The sequence below is a fragment of the Synchiropus splendidus genome, chromosome 3 (assembly GCF_027744825.2).
Source record: "Synchiropus splendidus isolate RoL2022-P1 chromosome 3, RoL_Sspl_1.0, whole genome shotgun sequence".
Taxonomy (NCBI): Eukaryota; Metazoa; Chordata; class Actinopteri; order Syngnathiformes; family Callionymidae; genus Synchiropus; species Synchiropus splendidus.
Genome location: NC_071336.1, coordinates 5,194,423 through 5,207,920, shown reverse-complemented (window position 1 = coordinate 5,207,920; position 13,498 = coordinate 5,194,423). Strand labels below are relative to the sequence as shown.

The 13,498-nt window shown below is 41.0% G+C and overlaps 1 long non-coding RNA gene across 2 annotated transcripts; it reads right to left on the bottom strand.

Moving 5' to 3' along the window:
• Positions 1-8,525: 8,525 nt before the first annotated feature.
• Positions 8,526-10,713, bottom strand: LOC128756192 (uncharacterized). 2 transcript variants are annotated; one of them, XR_008414205.1, is made up of 4 exons: positions 10,669-10,713; positions 9,485-9,543; positions 9,136-9,208; positions 8,526-9,011 (listed from the first exon to the last, which is right to left on the bottom strand). It is a non-coding gene; the product is annotated as an uncharacterized LOC128756192 (long non-coding RNA). The 2 variants fall into 2 exon arrangements; XR_008414204.1 differs by having other exon boundaries at positions 8,526-9,422; positions 10,669-10,690.
• Between the last annotated feature and the right edge of the window lie 2,785 nt (positions 10,714-13,498).

Sequence of the window (13,498 nt, the reverse complement as noted above, 5' to 3'; positions counted from 1 at the left end):
AATTGAACACTCAATCCCAGTCAAACCCCGCGGCGGTCGTCATCCGTCTGTTAGACATACCTAAAAGCCGAGGCTGCTTTTGGTGCAGAGGCGTCAGTGCGCAGGGTTTCAGCACCATAGACAGCGAACCGCAGCCCAACGTCTGCCTGCACCAGCCCGCCACACTCTGACCTGCAGACTGGAGACAAAGGTGGGCGTTAATATGAAATCCCTTGGCTCATTTATAGCTGTGGAAAGCATCGTGAATGAGCACAAATAAACGGCCTGGCCGCTGAGGTGAAACGTGCTGGTCATATTAAATGCAGACGTTGTGAAGAACATGGATCAGCGTCACACAAAACACACTGCAAGACGACATATCTATAGAGAGTGGCCAGAAATTGTCATCCTGCATACATTATCTTTATCAGTCAGATCATGTCTGCCTGTTATGGCCAATCAGGCATGCATACAGTCTTACACAACATCATTTATGGCTCTCAAATCGTTCAATGTGCTTTGCTTAAAACAAAAATAATAAAATTAAAGAAAAAAAAAAAAGAATTTATGTGCTGATATTGATCCATTATTTCAATAATTAAATACTACTAATAATACATAGACACAACAAAACCAGGGTCCACAGAGTCAAAGTCCAGTGCAGAGCATGCGTGACAATATTGTGATGCTAAATTGTTAATGAATCAGGGCATCTCAAACACTGACCGAATTAATATTGAGTCTACAGCATATTTTGCATCTATTTATTCCATGCTGATGCAGTACTGCACTTGAGCGATTGATATGATTATGATGTCATTGATTTTATGATGTGATGGTAACCTCAATAGATGTAGTTCAACCATTAGTAATTAGAAAACAGTGCACTTGAGGTGCACTGTTGGAGCCGTGTCTCAAGGGAACAGTCTCGTCTCGCCATTTGTCAAGTGTCAAGACAAGAAACTCCCAAGCATAACACTTCATTCATTTAGATAAGGTGACAAATGCAGATGCTTCATGATTCTGGTGGAGGGGACAGCTGCTGCTTTGCTCATTCAGTTACTCTGAAACGTGAACATGGACCATCAAATTTTGACTCAAATATTCAAAAGTCACTCAGTTATTTTCAGGAATGGTAAATTAACGTAATGTAAACCTCATGGAATCTTACTGATTTAAATTTGGGAATGAAATTCCGTGATGAAAAGTGAATATGAAAGGCGTGTAAATTATCCTAAAAAAGATTTAATATAATCTACTGAAACAGTTGGTTAAAGTACAATTTTGAATGACCTGGCATATTGAATTAAAACATTTTTTTCCTCTTAACAACATTCTAGAATCCTAGTTGAAAGTGTTAATGTGCAGCTTCAAAAATCTTCAGGGGCGTGTACAAGTGTCTGCAAGTCCCTGGCAACAGGTGACTTAGTACTGCCTTAAAAGCTGAGGGTTAGGTTATGCATTTTAAAAATCGGTGGAGAACATAAAGCCGTTTGAAGACAACGTTTGTCAATTGTGTTCTCCTAAACATATCCAAAAGTTGAGCGAAAACTTTTCAAGCACTTCCTGACTCTCAGTCTCACACTTGCTAGGTGGCTGAAACAGCCAGAGCAACCCATAGTCACATGAAGGAGACACCATTTGTCAGATTAAGATCTGATGTGACTTTCAAAACGCAAAGCAAAGAAAATGAATCTTTCAGGGTCCTGAACATCCGCATGTTAAAAATCACAATACTGAGGTGTCACATCAAAAATGGAAAGGCCTTACCAGAGTCGGGCAGCTGTCGCAGCTCCATGTTGTTGTCAGCATGCTTCATCCAGAGTGAGGGAAACGCAACACTGAGGCTCAAAAGCAAAAATGCAGAGAGAAGGAGGTTCTCTTAAGTTTGTTAGCATGGCAAAAACATTTCCGTCCACACCCATGATGAGCTTCTTGCATGCAGTGGCTTGTTGCAGTGCTGCCTCCTACTGCTGTGGAGGAGAATCTGCTTGTTTCAGTAGCAGTGCTGCAAATCACACCCTCCCATGTTTTATTATAGTAATCATTTTACTTCATCCTTGTTCCAAAATGACTTTCCCTTTTGTTGGTCTGATACACCGACCAGTACTACGCTGCTCGACTGTCAAAAGTGCAAAGGCCAATTTAGCAGGGGTTGATGAAACAGTGTCATCATTTTCTGATGTCACCAGATGGCGCTCTTGGTCTAGAAATGATGTGAGGCTTCGACTTGGCTGTTTACAGCAGACAGTGCCATCTGGTGGAAAATCAGGACATCATTTCATGAAACCTCATCAACCCTTCAATACTGTGTCATGAAGCCTCAGCTACCCATCACTCCTCATGGCATGGTATGATAAATAATTGTTATATTTACGCAAAAACACTAATATGTCACCAGCACTGATGTTGACTGCCATAATGATGAAATGTAGATTTGGGCCACAATCGCCTTTGTACGTTGCACTTTGGTTTCAGGAAACAACATCAATAGCATGAAGCTAGCATTGTTTTAGTCATACAAGGGAAACATGAAAAAAAGTGGGAATGACTTCTCATCTATTCTTTTGTTGCAATCCAAAACAATTGAGCAACACAATGCATCTAACTTTCTCTCTCAAACTCTTCTCTTCTCAAACGTGGTTCTTGACTATTATCTGCTAACCTGTGGCACTGTTTCTACCGATCATGGTGCTGATGCGCTAATTCTTTGTCACTTCTGTTCTTCAGCATAAAGGTTGTGTCTGCTCATTCGGTGCTGCTTCTGACAGGTTTGACCCAGCATGACTCGCAAGTGAGAAATGAGGTGAAGGCGCCACCACTTGGATTGGATGAGACATTCCTCAACAATTCAAATCTCACCTCAACTCATGTAGTTTGGGACAACAGCATCAGCAGAATGACAAGACTTAACTGAGCAGTGTTTGCATGCGTCTCTACATGTGAACATGGTTAGACAATTCATTACAAAATATACAGATTTGTTCACCTTGTACGGGGGTGTTTTCCTTACATCTTCATCTTTATAAGACATACGGAAACCACGAGGCTAACTAAGTGATGTGATTACATACAATGGCTGAGTTGCTCTTTCCCCACTGTCTTATGAGCCCTTGTTTGCTGACGCTTTACTTTGAATAAGTGGTTAAGCGCATCTTCACTGTGCACGAGAATGTGTGTTTTACCGGTGATTGACTTGGCGTTCCAAGGATGAGGGCACACATTGATTTCTGTTTTATTTTTAGACTGACATGATGGACAGCACAACTGAACATCCAGTACTAAACAGCTCATTTCATAAATGGCAGCAAACATTAAAAGGTTAAAGATATATCAAGGCATAAATGAAGATTAATGAGAGTTAAAACAGGATGCTGTTTTCCAACCAAATTGACTGCCATTATGCTGATGCACATGTACAATACATTTCAAACATAAGTTGCATATATACTCCAAGTCTTCATTGCCTGTGCTTTTTTTATGATTCCCAGGATGAGGGGGGTAGGTGTGGTGAATCAAAAGTAATAATTATTTAATTTTATTCTACTTTTTGTTTTGAATCATTCTAGAATCACAGCTTTCCTGGTTAGCTACCACGTGCCTGAATCACATGCCTGTGAGCCAGACCAGGACAACTGGATCTGCTGGCTGGAAATTGCTGATCTACTGTGTTGCACCTATCTCCTGAAAGTCATAAATATTCTGTGGCACTCCTCCATGTGGATCCTCTCATCCTCTCTCTCATGGACAATCTGTGTGACTGATCCAGTGGGTTCCACCCCCCATCAAATGTCAAGGGTGAGTGCTCCTGACCCCAAGTGTTCTCCCGTTGGCCTGATTCATGCGCACAGGCTGTCTTTCCATCAGACAAGCATTAGATAGATTCTTGCTGAAGGATGGAAATGTCAATAGTGTTTCTTATGAGACATTTGTATTTTCTGGATTGGGTGCTGTTCCATAAAGACAGCGCACTTGCTCCGAGAAGCTGATTCTGGGCACTCCCTGCTTTGGCCACTGTGAATCAACAGTTAAAAATCTTTTCCTGCACTGTAAGTTCAGGCCACAAACATGTTTAGCGAGGGAATGTGGTGTTTGGAAATTGATCAAGTGTCAATGACTGTGTGTCGTGATGGACTGCTGAGGCTTTATGAATCAGTGTCATCATTTTCAGGTTCAAAACAAGTATTAAACCTCATATTATTTTCAAACTGAGAGCCCCACCTACTGATCTCTGAAAAAGAGGACCTTTCCATGAAGCCTCATGGAACGTTCACAACTCATAAGTAAACCTTTAAACTTTCACTTAAATGAAGAAATACAAATGAAAATCTAATTTTAAACAGAACCTTTACTTCATTAAATGTTGAACAAACCAGGACCCAACCTAGCTTACAAACTGCCTTCAACAACTCCTTTTCTAGCAAGTATGTACTTCTTCTAGTTACTGCATTTCACCACAAGGAATCAGCCATGTCAGTATAAATCACCTATACAGTTACACTTTCTCATTTATCTGTAATTTTAAACCAGCAATGTCCATTAAAAAAGACAAGTCCATGTGCTGTCTTGTTTAATTCAGAGGGATGAGCTATTTCATATAAATTTATTTTTTAAACTATTATTTTCCCAATATTAGGATTTGTTTTGTGTCATATCCACAACAGATCAAGACAAATAAAAATAAATAAAATTAGTAAGAGTCACATCATGGGCTCTTTTCAAACACCAACGGGAATTTTTTTCCCCGCAATAACTTGCACATATTATTATCTACCCAACTTGTCATGTATTCATTTTTATCTGACTTTTATGTTGTCAGGTCACCCTCCTGTAATTGTATATGTATTTTTTTCAAATACAAATAATCCAAAGTGACCATAAGCATAGGACCCATCATTATGTTTTAAATATCAATATTTAAACACATTGCTGATTCTAATGTCACTGATCAGGGCAGCTGTTGGATGTTCATTTGTCACATTCATCAATACGATGGCCTGCTCAATGAAAATTTTGCCGTTAACGCTATGAATGCGAATATAATCTGTAACTATTTATTTTATCTTGATCTGAGGACATCTACGCGCAGTGCAATCCAGCGAGGTTTCAAATGTCAGGAAAAAATATGCCATGGAATCTTGGAATCTACACATTTTAAAATCCAGGACATTTCAATGTCTGTTTTCTAGAAATCAACTTTCCTCTGGTTAGCGTTCAGATGTTAGTGGACCACCAGGTTGCCTCATTTTCACCAATTATTGGATGATCTGAATAGTCCAGACTGACTGGAAAGGATTGATGGATAAAGGTTGTTAATCCGTTTGAAGCGCAGGAGGAGAGCGGACAGGAAACAGAATGGACGAAAGAATGGAAAACGATGGCTCTGCCCCTGATTCATGGATTGTTATGTATCCACATTTTGAGAAGAGAGGGGAGCAGCCTTGCTCCACTGTAACTAACAGTCAGCCAGGGGCTATATATCAAAAGATATCGATCCCTTGAAGATGTAACTTCATAGGATTACGTTTATGTACAATGTATAGAAGGACATTACCTCTCACTGATTGACATTGTTTTGAATGTTGCGTCGTCCAAACTGTTGCAAAAGACTGGGAGAGTAAAAGGAAATGAACCAAGGTATCGGGAAGACAGTTGGACTAGCAGCAGACTGGTGGGTCATTGGGTACAATTTGTAGATGCCACATTCATCTCCATTGAAACAATGATCAATAAGCCACCATACACTTCATTGTAGTCAATTGCAGAAGCTGATTCATTACAAGGGAAAGACAAACCCAAATATATGAATAAATAAATCTAATCTTGAACATGAAAGTAAGAAGAAGAAAAAATACTTTTGTAACTATTAGAGCACATGAAGATTTCAGTAACAGGCCATGTTTTCTTCATTTGACTTCATTACCACTATGACACAAAGGTCTTTTGTTTGTGACAAAAGTGCAGACATGCTCAACAGTGACTATCAACGGTACTTGGAAAAGGAGTTCCCGGCCTTGCTTTCAAAAGGGTTGTGTAATTGCAATTTATTTGGTATTCATTCAATCCAGAGGTTGCGGAGTGTTCATGAAAAGCTAGTTGAAATTAAAGCAGGGATTTCATTAGGCAGCATAGATGGAAGGATAAACTTCAGGGCAAATAAACAAGTGAACGAACGATTCATTATTCAGCACTTTGCTCACATAATGGCACAGTCACCCTAATGGCTCTAAGTAAAGAGAAACGGGTTGGATTCTATTTGGGTTTACATCGTGGGGTATCATTCATCTGTGCGGCGTTGCATTTGTGCATCACAGAAGTTAATTTGCTTCCAGCCAGAGAAATATTTGTAGAAATTAGTGGAAGCAAGTGAGATGAATTGAGTGTTTATCTCATCTATTATTACGGAGGGAGTCGTTGTGCAGTGAATGCAACACATCCATGGAGGACAAACCCGACATTTATTCTCATTTCACAGTTGGGCTACTGGAACATTCTAAAAAGGAGCATGATAGTCACATTATATAACAGCCTCTTGAATGTGGTCAAGCTCAGTGTGAATGCATAATTGAATTCAATATTTGAATTTAAATTTTATGAATTAATTACTGCCGTCTGAGAAAGGTCAACGATGGGCAACAATGTTTATTTTAATGGCCCTGACTATGGAGAACCCGAGAACAGCCAAACCTAGAGATTGAGTCGCTCAGGTATTCAGGATGTTGCAGATATTTCGCTGGTTACATCACTTATCTATGACAGCATGCAGCTGTCTGAAGGCCTGCAGAAGTCACAAGATAACCCTCAACCAAAACGGCTAGGATTTCACATTGTCCCAACAGAGGATTGTGAAACCATGCTGAACTCAAAAGGAGGTGCCGGATTGTCCCGACAGTAGCTTCTTGAGACTGAAAAATGCTGTCGGTTTGTTTGACTGTGAATATCTGCATATTTACACATCACAAAACCCGAAGAGTGAAACTCTGTGGGCCCTTTCAGAAAGACACCTTCTGGTGCTGCTCTGGTTTGTCACCGATGTGCTTTCTATTGAAACAGCCTTCATACCGTTTCAAGCAGAACTGAAGCGGGACACCCTAAAATGTGTCACTCAGTCAGAAGTCAATGACAAACCGACAAAATGACTAATTGCTCCGACACTCTGAAAGTGTTTGTTGCTTTGCTGGGACTATGAGTTTTCAGGCATTCAGTGACATTTGATGAAACAAGTGTGTGTGTACAGGTGATTTGTTTTGCTGATGGGAGCGAACAAAGCATATATTTAATTTCATTTGAAGTGCTTCCTCGACATGCTTCTCAAGGGAGAATACAAATGATGACGTCACGGTTGGGTCCTGCGGCAAACCAACTTTCCAGATTCCAACCAGTTCTCTTAGCCATCTGGGAGCTCCACAATTGCTCCGGACCAGTCCTCAGTTAGGTCAAGACAGTATTAAGGCTGAGATGTCAACCTATCTGTCAATCTATTTTTAAAACACCTTATGATCTAGCTGTACGATCCCCATTCTCCACGTTGCTTTGCCCAGGACCAACAGCTGATCAATAAGTTGTACCAACTCAACATCATCTTCAGTACTTTTCCAGGATGCTGATGCAGCTAATGTCCGCACGTGGTTGTAGGCTGCTAGATTAACATGGGCCCATGAGACTGCTCAGTCATTCAGCTCAATCCCACAACACAACTTACGTCACCTGTAGCTGCTTAAGTGATGTCATTGAAAGAAGCCGTCGGAGCTTGTTTCAGTGAGTTGAAAAGGTGCGGCTCGAATGAGAAATGGGCATCATTCAACACAACAGCACAGAGAGTTACCTGAACGTCGGCCTATATCACACCTACTTTACCTGCTTGGTAAATTCTCTGTTTCCAAGTTTCACAATCTTGGAATTTTGAAAGCACAACTGAATCTGAGAAAGCACTCCCTGACATGGCTTTCATGAGCTTTCACAGCAAACAGAGTGCTTATGTGGATCCCAACAGGATTAATCCCACGTTAGGCATGGAATGCAAAGGCATTCAAGAATTCTGTGTTTCCCACTGGTGATGAATCCTATGTGTGACAGTGTTTCAGTTTTTATGCAATACAATTTCTTTGTATTCTTGTTAGACTTAACAACTGTGATGAGTGCATCAAAAATGCATTGCAGGCCTGACACACACACAGGGTTCAACCGCTATGCATTCAGAGTTAGTTGAATTCAGTCCTCATATTCTTCGGACAAAAAAAGAGGACAGAAACACAGGGCACTGAAAAGGTAGTGGATGTGTCATCAAGCACCTTTAGCTATTTGACAAGCTTTTGAGTACATGCTCTTGATGTCCTATATGCAGAGGCCCCAAAGGACAAATGACAAACACAAAAGAAAAGCACAACCACAAAGCAAAAAGCACATTTACAAAAACGGAATCGCAAAATCACCACAAAACCACAAACCAGTCGGACAATTATGAAAAAACAAATGTTCATTGTCAAACTTTTTATTTGCAAAAATAAAATCATGAAATCATTTATACTAATTCAATACACCCTGAATCATAATCTGACCTGAAGTGAACTACGTAGGTGTGTTTTGAAGGATTGACCCTGGAGGGATGAGGGTCAAGAGGGGGAGGATGTGGCGCGGCGTCCAGTTCCTTTAATGATACTGATACAAAGAAAATAAAATTTCAATCAGCTGTTGTTTTGCTTGGTAAAATAACTTGAACATTTTAAATGTATGTGCTCTTTTATTTGTGTTGACAATTTCTGCGTTAAAGGAACCAGGACCTTGAAAACTATCTCATCTTCTGAGCTGGGAGTTGCTTGAGCATCCGGGGATCCCTCCCTCCATTGGTCTCTTCCTTTGGTGTCCTTTACATAATGAAAATTGATAGGCAGTAGTAATAATCATCTGTATAAGGACAAAAGTGTTAACCTCAAGAGGCAGGTGCAGGAGCTGCAGCAGCACCAGGTGAAGCAGGAGGAAGGTCCATCCTCCTCTTCTGCATCACCAACATCATGAATGGTTCCAACCTCCACCTCACATTAATGACAACATTGCGTGCTTACATTACTGTACTTTCTCTGAAGCGATACAGACAGCTACTGTATATACTTTTAAATATTTAGCCAGCCTTTAGAATGACCTAACGTACAAACCTACCTCATGATTCTTCTCTTGCTGTGGCTGCATCTCCAGTCATGTTCCCTGACGTCTCCCTTGGAGATGAAGGGCTCTACAAGAGAGAAGACGAGGGCGAAGAACGGTCACTTCATGGCACTACAGTAGATGCCACTGACCACTCTGCTCCTCGGTCACCTTCCTCCCCTCATATAAACAGCCCCTTCCACTTTTCTAGGACGTCTCATCTGAACTAAATTAAGTCAGAAACTTTCTTTTTCCTGTCGACATACACATGTAATTTCCACAGTCGCAGCAGTGCATTCACCCTGTAAACAAGGTGGACACTGTGTTTAGACAAATATGACTTGATTTAGAGACCTCAACTCACCAGGAACGCCATCATTGTGCCAAACTTTCCCTCCGGACAAGATTCTTGCTATTTAAGTGCTGGTAGAAATGACAAAATGGACAATTTGTGTCACTCACGACATGAAGACAGACATTGACTTTGTATGTAAATGTCTTGTCGCTCGGTGGCGGCGTGAACGTACCTGAACACAGACAATGAAAGCATTGAAGATACATCCATTCAAACCACAATTTGAAATCATAGTTTACTGTTTGGGAGGTGAGAGTACACTCAGATGTAAGAATTTTGGATTTGTCTGTGTGTTTGGATGGATAGCTACGTTCCATCCTCGCTTGTGAGTGACATGGGGCAAAGAAAGGACGCGAGGACGGAGTATAAGGAGACAGGTGATGTGAGCGAGAGGGTGATGTCAGGTGGGTAGATGAAGACATGCACCAAATGCATGTTGATTTGGCAGGTGAGTATTATCTGCCTGACAGCAACCAAAGCTGAGAGGTTCAATGGTTCCAAAGTGGAACTTAAGGCTGGAGATGGAGGAGTTTACAGAATTTTACAGAATTGGACTTTTATGTCCTGTGCTGAAGCCAAATAGTGACCCTTCCATTCAACCCAGTCTCAGTGAAAAACGTGCAATACTACGCAGAACGTAGCCATTTGACGGAAACTCCTCAAAAACCATCACCTAGGCACATTATTTTCACAATAGCTTTCTGAAGGGGGTGCCTTTGGTCATGTGACTGTTTATCTACTGTCTGAACATGAAACATGGCAGACATCGTTTTTTTTTGCTCAAAATTGCAAGATCTTAAAACAATTTCAAAGCTTTTCTAGAGTTTCAATTGCATTTCTAGTAACAAATGTAGTCTTTGTTTTCATATTTTCTTGTATATGTATATGACATGTATATATATTTTTAGTTTTGATCCAGATTCTTTCTTTGGTCTCAATGAAATACCAGTATTGTGAGGAGAGAAACCTGTCACCAGTCACGTGACCAAAGACTTGCCCTTCAGAAAGCTATTGAGAAATAAAATGTACCTCGGTGACAGTTTTTGAGGTGTTTCTGTCAAATGGCTACGTTCTGCGCACTGGACAAACGTTGTTTATGCATGTTTTTCAGTGAGACTACATTGTTCTATTTGAGAACTTCAATTAACACATTCTTACATGTCGAGCGAAATGAGCACCAACCCATGGCTTACCTTACACCAACTTCGATCTTTTCGCTTTTACGCGACACACTGTCTGGCATCAGGAAATGAAGGAGGGACATGCGCTTCAAATCAAAGCCTTATGAGTCACCAAGCAACAGAAGGTGCCTTTGTTATCAGTTTAGGACGCAAAAGTTCCCAATGCCAATATACAGTAATACGCCATGGAAGTGAGGATGGGTTGGTTTGTTACTAGTACAATGGTACAAGATGTTGCACAAATATCAACTATCAAAATGTCAACAAATATCATGTTTCATTATTTTTAATTTTTTTCTGCAACCATCTGCTCGTGAATGAAATTCGTCTTCATTCAAAAAGTTCTGCATTTGAAGCCACAAAGTGTTTCGAGCTTGGCTTGACGCAAGCTATGGAGGAGAGGAACACAGGCAATGGGAAGCAAATGAAAATCAATAGCTGTCTAACGGGACCAATCTCACGACATTAATCATCTGCATCCACCAGCAACTCTCCATGTTATTAGTCAATGCCTTAAGCCAATGATATTTGGCAATTCATCTTTAACTCTCTAATGGAACATACACACGGAGCAGGAAGCAGCAAAAGTGAAGCCAAGTCAGGCCAGCGCCGAGCTCATTCAATTCAACTCTAATGAGGTCTATTATGAGTCAGATGTCTCTTTGAAGCAGCTGACTGTGCAGGAAGGGAGGCAGTTCAAGTGTGCGGCATGTTTTGCAAGACGCACAATAGTGAGAGGAGACGATTGGATCTTGAATGGCTCACATGTCTCAACGGAGATCATCTGTCGCTAAAAGAGCATCCATGCTTAAAGATCCTCATGTGACTCACAGCATTTGAAGAATTTCACATGAGTACTGAGCTACAAATATCTCAGAGTTGAGTTCACAGTTCAGTTCAATCAGTGTCTGACCCTGAGGGGAAAGCAAAGGTGATGGAAAGGTAGAAGACAACAGGAAGATCATTACTCCTTTTTTTTAATACAGCAGCACTCCAGAATTACAGCAACTAGGATGACTGAGACAGCAAGACGATAACATATACTGTACACAGAACAGATGTTATTTAAATGAAATCGCAGCGTAATCCGTCATGTTATAAAGACAAGCCGAAAAAGTTGGTTCAACTTTACTTCTGAAAACTGTTCATTTCAGAAATGTGAACTTCCATGACCTGAAGAGCTTGTTAATCTAATTATTTAATATGTTCATAATATCAAAGTCAAAGTCATGAATACTAAATGCAAGACATCCAGTATTAATGAAATTGCAGTCCTCCCAGCACACAGTTGAGAGTATACAAAAATAAAATAAAATAAGATGTGCATTCAATTACTATTAAGAGAATAAATAACTAAACAACTCACAGAACACAGAATTGCGATAGTTGCAAAGGCGATTACGGATTGTACCAGTCTGGAGAAGAGAAAGTGACTTGTGCATGTGCGGATCAGGAGATTAGACAGAGAGTCAGTTGGGGTAGCAGGTGTGAGTGTGCGCACAGCAGGGAGTTGAGTCGCCTGACCGCTTGATGGAAGAAGCTGTCTGAGCGTGCCCGTATTGACTCTGACTTCTCAGTCTCTGAAGAGACTGTGGGATGGGTGGGTGGGGTCACTTGCTATCTGGATGGCTCTGCGGGTGAGTCGGAAGTGGTAGGTGTTCAGAAGGGATGGAAGGGGGACACCAACAATCTTGTCAGCTCCTCGCACGATGCACTGCAGAGCCTTCCGGCAGGAGACAGCGGTAGCCGAACCACACAGTGATGGAGCAGGTCAGGATGCTCTCGATGGTGCCACTGCAGAATGTCAATCGCCAAAAAAAGTCCAGTCAGGACTATATTCCTGTATGAGAAAAGTGCCCTTTCTTGAACCCACTTCCTCTTTCATCTTAGATGGAGGACATCCGCCAAAAAAAAAAAAAATGTTTAGATTAACATATTATTTACATTAACATATTTTGTGTCTTGCATTGTATTACAGTTTTAAACCTCTTTTGAATGCCCACAGAATTCCGAACAATCGCTCTATCATTGGAAAAAGATCCTCAAGTTGCACCATGCTTTTCAACAAACTCCACACTCCCTTGCTTTATTCTCTGTCTTGGCAGCAACTGCCAACACTGGGGAGCACTTAGGAATCAAACCAGTAGAAGTCGACAGCTCTGGTGTTTAGGGAGAAAAACAGAGGAAAAAAGTTTAAATACAGCATGCAGGCAGAAGTCTGTCTCGGTGAACGCTGCCTTTCATTGCTACAGACGGATGACACAGAGGGTGGGGGAAATGCTTGAGAGACTCACGCAAAGCTGAAGTTCTACATAAGGTAACCCGCTAACATAACGCTTCGATGACTCATCATTCATTCAAGGGGTCCATCTGAGCTGCACTTCACATGTTTTGTAACCTACATTAACAATCACAATGTCTCTATCTGAAAACTTTTCCAAACAAATGATTGAAATAGAACTGAATGTAAGTAGGTAAAAGGATTCACACAAAAAGTGGGCAAAGCAGGTCAGGAATATCCTGGCAATGTCCTGTCAAGAGTCTCTAAAAACTCTCCAAGAATCACTCGAGAGGAGCAAGTTGAGGGAATCTGTGCCACCACATGGCCAAGAGAACAACCCGGTTACTGCATTCCATGGTCCTTGAGAGGCCCCCCAGTGGTTGATGAAATACAAGAGAGCTTTTGGATGGTGTCTTCTGCCTGGAACGTCATTATCGTCTTTTGTCTTGTCAAACTATCTGAAATTACTACATCAATTTTCATTTAGTTTAGGAAGACTTTCAACCTGAAGCTGCGTGGATATTTATTTACTAAACGTAAATAAATAAATATGGACACCAA